Raw genomic sequence first — 16,616 nt, 5'->3', positions numbered from 1 at the left:
AAGGAAAAGTCAGAAATTGGAAATCACAAATATCATGGGTGTTTGATTCCTGAAGTAGACAGAAGCAGCTCATTATTTCTTGCCGGTAACCATCAATTTTGCCAATTTTGCTGTAATGACCACTGTCACAAGCAGATTTTGTCAGCTGTAGCTATCTAGCCAATTAAGCTAACTTTAACTCCATGAAGGAGTTGGTTGGAAACCTTGTTCCCCACTGACTTTTTACATGTTTCAAGTTGACTAATTTTAAAATAAGAATCCTATGAAATGGGTCTTAAATAGACCCATGACGATTACATACATGATATTGTGCTAAGATGCTGAAGCTAAAAAGAAATCTGTTTCCATCCCAACTGCAACATTACAAATTGGCATGGTTCGTGCACGGCCCAGGACTCATTAAAAAAAACCAGAACATCATTGGTACCCATCTACCAAGCATGAGTGGTATTGGTGAGGTGAGGTGCCTGCACAAAGCCCAAATGATATTAAAAGACAGTACCCACTCCAGCATCAGCCTGTTCACCCTGCTTCACCCCATACTCCTCCATAAAAATAGTTTTTTTTTTTTTTTTTTCTTGTGGAGCATGAAGGGACTACAACTTGCCTTTCGTTGTGCGACCCTGTATTATTTAATGTAACCTTGAAACATGTCCCAGGCAAAAAGGCAGCATCCATGCCAGCTGATGATCCATAAAAGACGAGGCAATAAAGAAACAGCATTTTTCTTGTATTGTACTGTAGACCTTGTAAAAAGATCCGTTATTTTATTCTAAAATAGCCTAACCCTGTTTGCTTGCTTAGCTTACGTACCTGGTTTGTTATTTCAAACAGCATGTTTCATTTTTAACGTTAAAAGAGAAAATGTTTTTTACGTTGAGGACTAAGTGATGTGTTTGGCAAATGCAACACTATCTCAAGTAACATTGGTTGGGCTGCTGGAATCCAAACTTCCCGAGATCCAATAAAGAGCAGGACAGCAGTGCTAATGTTACCTTAAACTCTGGTAGCTCCCAGCAACGGCTTCCACACACTGGGGGAAATTATCAACACCTTCTCATCCCGACTCGTCATATGCTGATGCTTTATCAGACCCCCCGGCGTCACTTTTTCTGTCGCAGTAAACACGTGTTTAACAAGCCCTCTGCATAACTTTATGATCGCAGTAAACACGTGCTTAATGTTGTGAATTAAACAAAAACACTTGCTTTGGAAAAAAACCCACCATGGTTGGGTTTAAAACTACTGTGTTTGTTCATTGCAAATGTGACTGCACGTTGTGAACACGGGACACGAACGATCAGCTGATTGTAAAGTGAAAGTGAAACGTAACGCACGGGACACAAACAGCGGTCTCCTGGATGAAAGCCCTGTGTTTGTTGGATCCATCCGCCCTGAGTGTCTCTTTCGCTCTTTATAAAACGTCACCACAGCACTTTCCCTTTGCATTTACTGTTGCAGCGGATGGGTTTACAATGTAGTTCATGTAAAGCCTGGTGCGTCTCATACTACGGCGGTATTGATTGGTGACAGCAACACGTTCTCACACCCAACTCGTCAAGTGCTCAGTACCCCTCGGCATCGGAGACCGACACACGGGGTACCCCCTCTTGGAAACGGTCGTGGCTGATGTAAACTTCACTGACTAGCGAGTCACGTGACTCACGGGACTGGCGATACTGACGAGTCACGTAACTAATGGCTGACGTGAGAAAATGAGTCAACGTTACTTTTGGTTTCGTACGGGACACAAACAGCGGTCTCCAAATGGCGGTATATATTTGATGAGTTGGGAACGAGAACGAGGTGATGTGCTAGTGAACACGCTTTGTTTTTTTGCGTCCAAATTCTTTACATGCTAAGTGTCGCTCTTACTACATATACATGCGCACTGCTACAACACTAATCTAAAAGACTGACAAGCCTGCCGTGCCTGGTTATGGTGATAGGACAATCACAAGGGGATCACAAATCCAATAATCCCACTACACCGACTACACAATAACTTTACTTTAACCCAGCTAATAATCAAACTCTAATTCCGTTTTAACGTGGCCATAGTTTGTGCAAATAATCAAAGTGTAAAAACCTAAATGTATAAACACTTAATATATCTATACATTTTATGAAATGTTTGATATTAGTATACGTGTATAACAGTCCGTATATCACCTGAACCCACATATGCCAACCCTCCCCCCCTCTCTGTTTAATCTGTGTTTGGTATCTTTGCTCTGCAGCTATAAATAATGTTTTACCCACAATGAAATGAGATAGAACTGAAACCAGGCAGCGTGGGGGCAAGCCTCTCTGTGTGTGTGTGTGTGTGTGTGTGTGTATTAGCCCTGGGTTAGTCATTAGTGTTGCAGTGCTAAAGGGAAGGAGGAAGCTAGTAGATTGTGAAGCACATTAGCTCAAGAGCCGCTGGAGCAAAGAAGCAAACACACACACACACAGAGCATTTCCCTGGTTAGCTAATATCTAAGCAGTGAAGGTGTACCTCAGGGCAGCGGTACTTGCTGCAATGTTTTTACTGCTTTGGTGAACACATACACACATACACACACACACACACACACACACACACACACACACACACACACACACACACGCACACACACATGCACACACAGTACACCAGGTCTCAGTGAGTCCAAGCTGGAATCAGTGATGAGGATCCAAGTTTAAACCTCATTAACTAACAGAAACCCTGGAGAGGGAGGGAGGGAGGGAGGGAGGGTGAGATAGAGAGAGATTGGAGGGTTGGAGAGAGGCTGGTGAAATAAAGAAAAACAGAAAGAAAGCAGGCAAGAAAGACAGAAAGAGACCCTCGAGAATACAGTTGAATTCCACTGGAGACGCTCCATGAAATATTTGCAACAAATTGATGAATATTGTGAGTCAGAAGCCGTGTTTCCATTCAACTGTCAGTTTTATGTGAACTTTTGAAATGAAAAAAGAAATGCCAATTAAGCACATATTAGAGCGAATAGGCTCGACAACAGCAATATTTCGGTCAGAAGTTGGCGCTATAGGCTATGCATGGCTGTAATCTGCCAGTAAACAGAGTAGAAGCAGGGGTGAAAGTAGACCGGTACGGTCCGGTACTCCGTACCAATAAAGATTCAGCGCCGATATGCAGCACCAGGAAGAGGGGTCAGCATCTGCCTGCCAAAACCCATGTATACAACCTGTCACTCACGATCGCATTTCCAACAAGAAAACACATCTGCTGACATCAGGACAACATACAGTTAGTTACCTTCGCCAAGGACGTGATGTTTTCCGCGAGGTCAGACTGCGCTCCTCATGTGGACAAGAGCTCGGCGAGTAAACGCCAGGCGCTATATTGTGGCACCCATGGAAACGGCATCTGTGCACTACTGTAGTCTCTGTATCCATGCCGGTACAACTGTGTGGTGTATCAAATATCTCTAATCACAGCTCGATGTCTTGAGACGTGATAATGCTGTTTCACTTTCATTAACATTGCGAGATAGGGCATTTGTGATGCATTCATGTGGCGTCGGAATAATCTGAAATATGGGTTACCGACTGGTAAAATTCACGTGAAAGCCCCCTTAAGTCGGAACAACAACTCAACATTTACAAATTATTCTGCAGCACTTTGTACATGATGTACATAAAATACATGATTTGCTATACATGATGTCAAGTGTTTCTAATTTCTTTCTCCACCATACAGGCATTGAATCGTGTGTTAAGGGATGCATGAAGCTGGGGGGGGGGACAATATCAAGCGATGATGGTTGGGGTAGCCTAGTAGTACCGGCAAGAACTTCAATCTACTTTCACCCTTGAGTAGAAGAAGTGGAGGTTACAAGAGAAAAATGGAGGTCTTCAGGAATTAGTTTCAATGGGGCAGGTTTTAATTGATCTTTCATGTCGGCTAGTATCGGCCATATTTCATAGACGAAGACAAGCATTCACACGTCACGGGAATATCCGAGAAGAAGCCAACAGCGGAAATAGCGAATCAGTCACGTAAGTTAAATGTTCGCTATGTCAGACTATCTCCGGCAAAGGCCTTTCCATAATCCATTTAGCGCATCAACTCTTTTCAAAAGGCAAAAAGCACCTCAAACTTTTTTTGGCAGTTGAGAAAGTTTTATCGAATTTGGCAGTTTCCGTTGTGGTGTTACGGAGCTTGGCTGAGAGCAGTCACTCCCTGGAGTCGAGTATTGGAGCGGCACTGTGTGCTTTACTAAACCAACATCTCCACAACATTCCATTCAACAGCACAGTGGGTGTACACGTGGTGTCTGTATTTACCCTGGGTACGAATGAAGGGAGGAGAAGGAGATTAGGAATTGGAAGGAAAGAGGGAGTGACAGGGATGATGAGGAAGAGAGGAAGCGGGAGAGAGGAGACGAGGAGTCAGAGTGAAGGAGAGAGAGAGAAGATGGCAGGAGAGGAAGAGGCCAAGACAAAAAGAGAGAGAGATTAAAAACAAATCTCTCTCTTTCTCTCTCTCCTGGAAGACAAATATTCTCTCTCTCTCTCTGTGTCATGTGTCAGCCATATTTCCCTCAACACTGTGTGTGAATGTTTACATGTGTTTCTTCTTTGTGTGTGAGACAAACATCAGTTCAACAACTGTTTTGTTGGGTTGCCACAAAAGGAGGAGTGTGTGTGTGTGTATTAAGAGCTGTGTTAACAGAGGAATGGCCTCTATTGTGGGAAGTCAGGATAGTGTAGAGACAGGTACGTCTAAGTGATGTGTGTGTGTGTGTTGGTGGGCAGGAAATGGAAGCGATGTCTTCATTGATAGAGTATTCCTCTGCTCTTTGCTCTTTCTTGCTGCTCTGGTCTATTCTGCTTCTACTGACAGACTGATACAGCCTGGAAAGATGGAGTGATGGAGCAAAGTGAGGAAGAAGGAGAAAGGAAGACGAACAGTTTAAAAATAAACTTTATTGTCTCAACACACTACAAAACTTGTCCTTGTCAGGCTGTTCTCTTTCACTGTTCCTACTTATACCTATGATAAGTTATGCACTGTAATTGTTATATAATCCACGTAATCGTCAGCCAGGAGGTGCAGGGCTGTCGCTAAAGACAACCCGCTCTCACTCCCAACTCGTCAAGTACCGCCGTTTGGTCAGTGCCCATCGGCATTGGAAACCGACGCACGGGGGCACCCTTTAGTGACAGTACGTGACAAACCGGGCTTTCAACTAACTCCAATATAAACCCACCTGCGGCGTTATTCGACAGTCGGAGCAACTGACGTATTATTAATAGCATGGGAGTCCGTTCAGAGCAGGAGGGGAGGTGGATGGGTCAAACACACAAGAGTTTTTCAACCAGGAGACCGCTGTTCCTGTCCTGTGTGAAACTAAAAGTAACTTTTAATTATTTTTTCACGTCAGTCTTTAGTCACGTGATTCGTTAGTATCGTCAGTCCCGTGAATCACGTAAGTCGCTATTCACTTGAGTCACTAGTCAGTGAAGTTAACGTCAACCACGACCGTTTCCTTACCCGAACCAAGTGGTTGTGTTGCCTAAACCTAACTTCCTGTGACAACAGAAGTTTATTTTGAAAGGACACACAGGACTATATCATGGTTTAGGTTGAACTCTGGGGGGTCAGCCCGTTCTCATACAGGGCATCAAATACCGACGCTCTGTCACGGCTGTCGGCATTAGATACCGATGCACAGGTCACCCTTTACCGCCAGTTTGAGACATACCGGGCTTTCCCTTAATTACAATATAAATCCATTAATTTTAAATGTTTGGTGACGTAGCTTCAACCATGTTGTTTTTTCCTAAACCTAACGATAGTGGTTTTATTGCCTGAACTTAAGCAAGTGATTTTGTTTACTTCACAACATTAAGCACGTGTTTATTGCGACTGAAAAGCGTCGCCGTGGAGTCTGACAAAGCGTCAGTATGTGACAAGTTGGGATGAGAACGCGTTGGGGTTGGGGGTGGCTTCAATCCCCCAGATAAACCGGTATAGCTGACGGATGGGTGATCTGATGATCTCATTTTGACTCTACGGTCAAGACTTACATAGACTATTAATAGATTTTGTTGCTGTTTGAACAACTGACCCTTCTCTAAACCCCTCACCTAAACAGTGATTGTCCCGACACAGCTTAGCAAACACCCACAGACCCACAGACATTCCAAATTAAATTATGTATGTATCGGTTTTGTTTTGTCCTTTGATTTTCCTTTTTGTGTCACTCATTGTAAAAACAAATCTATAAATGTATTCATCCATCCATCCATTATCTGTAACCGCTTATCCTATTCAGGGTTGGAGCAGCTCAGGTGGAGCCGATCACAGCTGACATTGGGCGAAGGCGGGCTACACCCTGGACAGGTCACCAGACCATCACAGAGCTGACACATAGAGACTGTTCACGCTCACATTCACACCTACGGGACATTTAGAGTCAACAATTAACCTAACCTGCATGTCTTTGGACTGTGGGAGTAAACCTGAACACCCGGAGAAAACCCACGCTAACACGGGGAGAACATGCATGAACCTTTCTATTCTTCTATTCTACAAAAGCATTGTAACTCTTCATGTGACCTAATTTGGTGTCTTGAAACCATTACAATACCACTGTAAAACCAATTTAATACTATTCACCTGTATTGGTAAATGTCCTGTAGCACTTTCAACAAGCTGTTGTTTTTCCATGTGGAACCTTTTGTACTGTCATGCTCTACAGAAACATTTCAGTCCCAAGTAGAACTTTTCTGGGTGGCCTGACACTTGATGGAGCCTACCCATTTTTCCAGCCATCTGTGTGTTTTCGAGAGGGTAAAGGAGATCAGAGAGGCCCGGTCTGCCATCGTATGAGCATCGTGACAGTTTTATAGTGACAGGGTGTGGAAGTCAGACAGGAAGGAGGTACAGGAGACAGAACATAACCCAAAGAAAACACCAAAACCACCATTAGAGGAGAGAATAAAAGAGAGCAGGGTGACAGGGTCCGACTGGTTGGAGCTTCAATAGAGATGCTATCTCTTCCAGACTCAGAGTCTGACGTTGATATGCACAGGAAAATGATGAGAGGAACAGGGGAGAGGAGACAAACTAAGAAGAAAAGAGGAGAAGGGAATCAGGAAAGTAAGAAAATAATTAAAAGAAACAATGGTAAAAAAAATGGAGGGAGAACCAAAGTCTTTTATTCTTTTGTTCATAGAAAAATAATTAAACTTTAACTTAAAAGAAATATGAAAAAAGGAAAGAAAAGGAAAGGAGATAAATTGTGGAAAGACAGGAAAGAGAGATGGATGATGGCAGGAGGAGGATGAGACTGAAACGAAGAAGAGGACTGGACAGACAGAAAAACAAGGAAGAGAGAGAGAGGGAGAGGAATGAGGGATTGAGGCACCAGTGAGTGGTGGATGAAGTGGAGAGATAACAGTGACAGGAGTACCAGCGGAAAAACATTCCATTTATTATCAGAGAGATGGAGGGGACGGAAAAACCAAGAAGGAGGAAGAAGAGGGAGAGGCAAACAGAAAAAGAGACAAACAGGATTCCATGAAGCAGAGCTTCACTGCTGAATTCCTGCCAGGTGACATTAAACAAAGAAAAATAATGTAATTATTGATTTTTTTTTTAAATCAGGCAAAATGAGAGCAACAAAACAGGATGAAGAAAACACACCAACTTAATGTAAATGTAAACATCTCACACGATTTCTTACAAAAAAGTTATTCCTCCTTTTTAATTTGTATTCCTACAAATGTCCAGCAACACGTGTAAATTTCTGTCTTCGTCTTCACAAGAAACAACATCCTACTTACAAAACTATTTAGTTTAGGTTTAGGCAACAAAACTACTTAGTTGAGGTTTAGAGAACTAAACTACTTAGTTTAGGTTTAGGCAACAAAACTACTTAGTTGAGGTTTAGGCAACTAAACTACTTAGTTAAGTTTAGGCAGCAAAACTACCGAGTTTAGGTTTAGACAACTAAACTACTTAGTTAGGTTTAGGCAACAAAACTACTTAGTTAGGTTTAGACAACTAAATTACTTAGTTAGGTTAAGGCCACAAAACTACTTAGTTTAGGTTAAGGCAACTAAACTACTTAGTTAGGTTTAGACAACTAAATTACTTAGTTAGTTTAGGCAACAAAACAACTTAGGTTTAGGCAACTAAACTACTTAGTTAAGTTTAGGCAACAAAACTACTTAGTTAGGTTTAGGTAACTGAACTACTTAGTTTAGGTTTAAGAAAAGATCGTGGTTTGGGTTAAAATAACTACGTAAATTACATCCCAAATAAATCAATGTTGACATGGTGTCACACGGGACAAGAACAGGGATCTCCTGGACAAAGGTCTGGAGTGTTTTGACTCACCCGTCCACCCCGACCTTCTCCCTATGTGGCGTTTGTTGCTCTTTATACGTCCTGGTTCATGATTACGTGGGTTATATACAAACTGATTTTTTTGGGATACAAATTATGATGCATCGTAGGTATATAGCTACAAACCGTATATGAGAACAGCCTGCACACTGAGCTGAAATTACACCAAACTCCCGATTATGTTCTGTCACTGCAGTGATACATAATCGTTCACATCTGCATCGCGATGCAGCTTATAATCGAGACATTTCCACACCTCTAGTCTTTACCAAGGAGAGTGTGTTTACATAGACATGAGTATTTATGGTTATGATCGGGTTTTTGAAGTGTCCTGTTTATATGTTTTAGCATATAAAAGCCATATCCTGATTTAGTGGTGGGCTAGTCAATTTGATACAGTTGGCATTGTCCCGTCCTTCATATTACCCTCTGAAAAGATGTATCTTTCTTCTTCTATGGTGTATGTGCATATCATGGAATGACACCAGAGTATGTATGTTTGTGTATATGTGGATCAATAAGAGTGATTGGGAGCCCTAAATATTGTTTATTTTTCACCACAGGCTTTAATCGATACCACAAACATACAACCAGTAAAACCAATGCAACATTCTTCTTCTCCGACTCCTTTTTTATAATTCAAACATGACATTTCCATCTTGCATTTTAATACACAATTCATTAGACAGAGGGGGCAGGAAGAGTTACACACACGCACACACGCACACACGCACACGCACACACGCACACACGCACACACGCACACACGCACACGCACACACACACACACACACACACACACACACACACACACACACACACACACACACACACACACACACGCAAACACACACACACACACACACACACAAAATTGTTTTACAGCCTGCCATCAGGGTGTATTGTCCAAACAGCAGGTTGTGTTTTGGACGGCTTACTTGCTAGCTGGAGGGAGACAAATGAACAAACACAAACACACACAAACACACACACACACATATATACAATACTTCATCACTGCCTGCGGGATGGGAGCTACTACTGACATGTGCTCAGCCTGCATGTGTGTGTGTGAGACAGTGTGTGTAAATGTCTCTATGTAATTCGATTTTCTCCTCTCCATAAACTTGTCTGCCTTGTCTCTCTGTGTCTCTCTGTGTCTCTCTCCTGCCAATATAACGGATAAGTTCAGTCTAAAGCTGTTCTATAACGGATCAGTTCAGTCGAAAGGCTGTTTTATAACAGATCAGTTCAGTCTAAAGGCTGTTCTATAACGGATAAGTTCAGTCTAAAGCTGTTCTATAACGGATCAGTTCAGTCGAAAGGCTGTTTTATAACAGATCAGTTCAGTCTAAAGGCTGTTCTATAACGGATAAGTTCAGTCTAAAGGCTGTTCTATAACGGATAAGTTCAGTCTAAAGGCTGTTCCTGGACCAGTCAGTTTGAAACTGTGTTGGGCACATCCCTCGCTGTATCACACTTTATTGTTTTATAAAAATAAGGTGAAGTGACGTAATTCATATTTATTTGACTCGCTCACATTAGAGCAAATAGGATTCAGTCATGTTTATACAATCAACCAAATCCTACAACATAAATCATAGTGTGAGCATTCAATTAAGAGATCTGCTAAATAGCATGTAATAATATTCAACACATAAATTACATAAATGGAACATTTAATTTCTTAGTAAACTACCGGTACATATATATAGTATATATAGTATATATATACTATATATATATACCTGTTTATCTAGTAGTTTACTGAGAGTATAATTTAAAGTGCACTTTCATAAACTATAAAGTGGGCTACAAGTATAAAACTAGTAAACTATCAATGTACTTATAGTATAGTTACAGTACAAAATAAAACGTAGGTGTAAACTAGTTGTGTACTCAAAGTTTACTATTCTTACACTTAAAGTAAACTTGAAAGTATACTTTTATTAACTAAAAAGTAGGACATATTAGTCCCAAGAAGTATTAAAGTAGTACACTTCCAAGTATACTACTAGTACATTGATATTGGTATACTTACTACATAAAGTATACTTGGAAAATATATACTTGAACTTGACTTAAGTATACTTCATAAAATAAACTTGAAGTATACTACTTATATACTACAATAGTTATATACTATATATAACTATATTACAATACTAAGATTCCTTTTATATTACTGAAGATATTTTTCTTTTGACATTCTGAAGGCTTCAACCCTACATGTAGGCTAATACTTAATTTTTAGTTTATTTTTTTACATTTCAAAAATGCAATCATAATCCAGTTAATGGTCATTGATTTTCTACTACTGTGTTCACATCACAAGAAGGAGGAGAAGCCAACAGAGAACAGTTTGCAAGAGTTCTTTTAATTATGCTTAGGAGAAACTGGTAGTTGTTTGTAACCTGATTTGGCAATACTGGTCCTGATAAACATTCACAGGAGAAAAGACAAAGAAAGCAAGACAGAGATCAAAGACCATCGAGATGAAACGTGAACTTTAAACTAGAACAAGTTGGACATTTTGTCTTCAGGCAACCTGACGGTCTTTGTAAACCTGAAACACCTGGATGACCTAAAGATGACCTGTGTATATGGCTGGGTATCGGTACTCGATACCTTTAAGGTATCGACTGAAATAACCCAGTACCAAGTAGTATCGAAAATTCTCCAGTCAAATGATACCTGCAATTGATTGACTTTTTGTGCCCAGATCTAGAAAAAAAAAAGACTATTTGTCAGAGCATGTGAGCGGAGTGGAGCGCGAGTGACCGGGGAGTGCGAGCAGAGGAATTTTAGATGGAGCTCAGAGTGAATTTTTCAATAAGTTGGAGCGTTGCCTTATCTCCCGCTCCCAACACAATGTATACTTATCTTTCTCAATGTCAACTACAGCAGTTTGCTAGTGTAGTGGGTCTAACTCTGTGATGTTTTGTATTTTGTGAGATAAGGACCACACTTCCTGGGGCGGTTTTTCAGCATGTTAATGCAAGGCACGAGCCCTCGGCTGAGTGCCACTTTGTTGGAGTTTTCCCCAGGGAACGAGAGGGTCACATCAATGCGACTACATAGTCCCTCCCGAAAGTACCCCCACCAAGAATTCCCGTAGGCACCCGCAGGGGTATGGGGCACCGGGGCCATTGCTACGAGCCATCCTGTCCTTATAAATGGGAGCGAGAGCTGTGTCTGTACGGTTTTCTCGATAGGAAGTCAAACACATTTAGGTGTTGGACTCCATCAGTGTTGTCCCTTGTTACCGATTCTGTTTGTGATTCTCATGGATAGGATCCCAAGGCCCAGCTTGGGGGTAAGGAGAATGTCTGGTTTTGGGACCTCAGACTGGTTTCTCTGCTCTTTGCAGATGATGTGGTTCTGTTGGCGTCATCAGACCGCGACCTCCCGCACACACTGGGACGGTTCACAGTCGAAAAGTGAAGCGGTCGGGATCAGAATCTGGGGTTGGGAGTGAGTTGCTGCCCAAAATGAAGTATCAAGTATCTCAGGGTCTTGTTCCCAAGTGAGTGTAAAATGGAGTGTGAGAGCTACAGGCAAATTGGTGCGACATTAGCAGTAATGCAGGCTGTGTGAAGATGGGAGCTGAGCCGGAAGGCAAAGCTTTTGATCTACCAGTCGATGTCATCAAGTTCAGGTGGTTTGGGCATCTGATCAGGATTGCCTCCAGGGTGCCTTCCTTTGGAGGTTTTTAGGGCACATCCAACTGATAGGAGACACTGGGGAAGACCTAGAACACACTGGTGAGATTGAATATCTCATTTGGCTTGGGAAGGCCTCGGGATCCCCCAGGAGGAGCTGGGCGGGAGAGGGCGTCTGAACTACCCTGCTAAGCCTGCTGCAACCGCGACCTGATCCCGGATAAGTGTCAGGAAATGGATGATGGACATTAGTGAAGAAACTTAATATAATACATTCTGTGAAAAAAATCAGTATTTCTTTCAACTTCCATCATTTTTAATCCAAGCACTTGATGTGGAGAAAGTGGTTGTAACAGGGAGTGCAGTGTTTCAACTGAAACACCTGGATGGCTGACCTGAACTTAACTGATGGACACATGACCTCTGATCTCTGCTGTCCTCGAGCAGCTGACCTGTGGTGACCTTACACAAGTGACGATCAGAGACACTCAGATTTCAAAGGAACAATCTTCTCAGAGGTATTAACTGTAGGGCAGCACGGTGGAGCAGTGGTTAGTGCTTTCGCCTCACAGGCCGTCGCCATCCTGTTTTTTTGCAACCAGAAGTCACACCAGAGGGTGGAGCTAAGTACAACCGAACACTGAATAAGACATTTTTAGTCGACCAAACAGGTTATAATTAACTTTCATGAAGTGAAAACACACTGTTTAAGGGTTAAAGTTGTAAGACGAAAACACGGACAACTCCCAGACTGGACAACGCCGTGGTAGCGACCTGTCAATCACAAGGTAGCCCCGCCCTAAAGCATCCCCTGCTTTATGGTCTATTTGACTCTAAATGGGACCATAATTTACTAAATGAACATCATGCTGTATTGAAGAAGACTTGAAACTAGCGACTGAGACCATAAACTCATGTTTACAATGTTTACTGAGGTCATAAACCAAGTGAGGAGTAGGCTCATTTTCTCATAGACTTCTATACAACCAGAGGAGTCGCCCTCTGTTGGCTTAAGGTACTTCCGGTGGAAAGAACACATGAAGTAACAAAGGAGCAAACTTTGAAGATTCTATTTATATCCCACTTCCTCTGTTACTCTGTCATCACTTCACCTCTCTCTCGTCTCGCCTATAAATCAGACCGGAGATGGACCGCCTCTTAGCCAATCGGAATAAACCATGATTGATGTCACCATTAATTAAGCAGGATTTTCTTTTATTTCCAAAAGGCCCATCTCCCTGCACAGCCAGCCTAATGACAATTCCAATTTGTTCATTAATAGATGGCTTTCCTCCTCCACTCTGATGGGTTGGATATGGAGAGGGGAAAAGAAAAACTACCTGGCTACAAAATGAAAGGTTGAAAAAATTAGCAGAGGTGACAGCAGGAGTGTTCTACAGAGGGAATGTTTGAGGACGGTCTTTAACCTTTATTAAGGTTGAGTGACATTCACACTGACCGGACTGTTTGGAACTGCAACAACCTGTTATGCTACCGGTAATGCCTCCTAGTTACATATCATAATTATCATAACATACAATCCAAGGAGTGATGATGGGCTTAATGGTCCTAGATACAAAATATTTATTTGGTTGGTTTGTTCATGACCTCAGAATTATTAGTTTATATCTGACTTTTTTTTTTATCAAGAGTTGTTCACGTGACATTATTATTTGTTATTATTAAGTTATTGACATTTTGTGTAATTTTTTTTGTTTTATGCACTAATAATTAAATGTTCTATGAAGCCATTCTCTAAGTTGCTTTTACATTTGTACTTCTGTTTTTAAAGGAAATAGTAAAATAAAAGCAACAAAAATACAATTTATATTATTAAATATTTAATAACTCTTCTTGTGATGGTGAAAAGCTTCTAAAACTCTACACTGAAATCAGGATCATTGTTAGAATGAGAAGTTGTTCTAAGTATTATTACGTATTTCACATAATTAACTTGAACCTACCTATGACTTACTGTATCTGCTGAAATGCAAAGGAAGAAAGAAAGAAAGAAAGAAAGAAAGAAAGAAAGAAATAAGAGTGTTGATAATGGTTTTGTCTTTGTCGTTCCAGTCCTGGGTCAGTGCCCTGCCTAGAGGCATGTGGGCAGTCCTACCTCCAGTTAAGCTCAGGGTTAGAAATTACTGTAGCCTTGGTTAATAGATTAATATGCTATTTATTAAGTCTCTTTTAAGTTACAGTCTCTATAAGGCTCAGTTAAGTTTCACCCTACTGTGTACATGTCTTTTGTGTTGTCTTTTTATATATCTACTAGGACTGCAATCAATTAAAATAGTTAATCACGATTAATCACAATTTAATCACACATGTTTTATCTGTTCAAAATGTACCTTAAAGGGAGATTTGTAAAGTATTTCATACTCTTATCAACATGGGAGTGGACAAATATGCTGCTTTATGCAAATGTATGTATATATCTATTATTAGACATCAATTAACAACACAAAACAATGACAAATATTATCCAGAAACCCTACTGAATTTAGCATAAAAAATATGCTCAAATCATAACATGGCAAACTGCAGCCCAACAGGCAACAACAGCTGTCAGTGTGTCAGTGTGCTGACTTGACTATGACTTGCCCCAAACTGCATGTGATTATCATAAAGTGGGCATGTCTGTAAAGGGGAGACTCGTGGGTACCCATAGAACCCGTTTTCATTCACATATCTGGAGGTCAGAGGTCAAGGGACCCCTTTGAAAATGGCCATGACAGTTTTTCCTCGCCAAAATTTAGTTTATTAAGCTAGTAATATACGTGGTTGGTACCAATGGATTCCTGGGGTTTTATCTTCACTCTAACTTTAAAACTGAGCCCGCTACAACCATAAAATTTGCATTGATGCGTTAAAGAAATTAGTGGCGTCAAAACTAATTTGCGTTAACCTGTTATTACCGTGTTAACTTTGACATCTGCTTACACCAGCTTGCAAATCGTATGTAACATTCTGGCACCTTTACTTGTAAGACTTGTAATACAAATTCAAAACAGCAGTGTTGTGTTTGCATGGGTTTTCCCTTATTGAGATAAGATGTTGAGATACAGATCACATGTATGATGTAAATGTGATTTATACCTACTGAGACATTAAGGGTTTTCCCATTCACTTCAATTACAGTTCAGTTCTCTTGGAGCCAGATAGTGGCCATTAGAGGAACTGCATGTCAACATGCTTTCACACTGATGGTGTTTCCATCCACCTGTTTTCATGTGCAACTTGATAATGCCTGAGTGGAAATGCTGGGGAAAAAAAGTAACTTTATTAATAAATAATATTTATATAATTCAATAGAAACATACTGAGCAAATGAATCATGACATACACAAAGCATGTGACTTAAATGTCCAAAGAAGCTTCGCTCCACTGAAGAGACAAAACATAGCAGCGGCTGTAACATTCTTCAAATTAATACAGAAATATTATATTTCCATCATGGTTTTAGTTTGTTTGTGGTTTGACTGGAGCTCTTTTAATTACACCATGTTGTTTTGTCTTCTTCTGCAGTGGTTTAATGGCACCCGACTGCAGAATTAGCACCACCTCAGTTAACCAACTCCTAATATTCACAATAACAGTAATGGATGGAAAATGCACATTAATTGACATTTTCTTTTGCAGATTTTCTGGAAATTTGTTTAAAATTTGATTGCTTGCCACTTCGGCCAATGCAGTGGATGAAGAAAATGCAAATTAACTCCTGATACAATACAGTGAAGTGAAAAGAGGGAATGGTACATTTATATGTATATGTCAGTTGGTAATGTAACATGACCTAAAGCTCATAGTTAACTTTAGTAGTAATAGATCTAAAGCTGATGTACTTGTTCAAACATGACTCAAAGAACCTAATTTTACTTTAAGTATAAACCCACAAGACAAGGGAGCTTATCTACCATAAAGTAGTAGACTAGTATGGAAAGTAAAGAAGGCCATGCACATTTAAATTGTATGAGGCATTATAAGGCTGTAATACTTATTTAAATTTTTGTTAAATTAAATTCATTTAATTTAAAATGATTATTTAAATTATTGTTATATTTAAATACCACTGAATATTATACCATTAGGCGACTGTCTATTAAAACCATCTATTTGAATTTATGTGTTTTGAATTCCCCTCTTTAAAATTTCCAAAATGTAATATTAAATGTGCAATTTAATTATATTTTTTTTCTCAGGTTGACATATCCAGACTCCATTACACAAAAATATTTTTTGTGCTTAGAAGAAACCGCTTTTAAGTTCAGATTCAACTGGCAATTTACAGATCTAGAAATTTAAGTCAATGGTAAAAAAAAAAAAAAATTGCTCAAACTAGACTGCTGAAATTAAATTTATTTTGAAATTATATTTCAATACGTATTCAGTGATTGAACTTTACAATTAGGTTTCCATTTTCTTATAACATTTGAATTATGGCATTTCGTTGCTTCCGTACATTTGCGACCGGCCCTTGATATCTCAGTTTCACATGAACATGGTTTATAGCCACGCAGCGTTCCTCTCTTACCCATAGTTCTCGGTGTGAGGAGGTCCACTGGTCTTTTGTGCTATCTGTGTGTGTA

The sequence above is a fragment of the Sebastes fasciatus genome, chromosome 13, assembly GCF_043250625.1.
Source record: "Sebastes fasciatus isolate fSebFas1 chromosome 13, fSebFas1.pri, whole genome shotgun sequence".
Taxonomy (NCBI): domain Eukaryota; kingdom Metazoa; phylum Chordata; class Actinopteri; order Perciformes; family Sebastidae; genus Sebastes; species Sebastes fasciatus.
The sequence above is the reverse complement of the archived record's forward strand: the minus strand, read 5'-3'. Positions refer to the sequence as shown.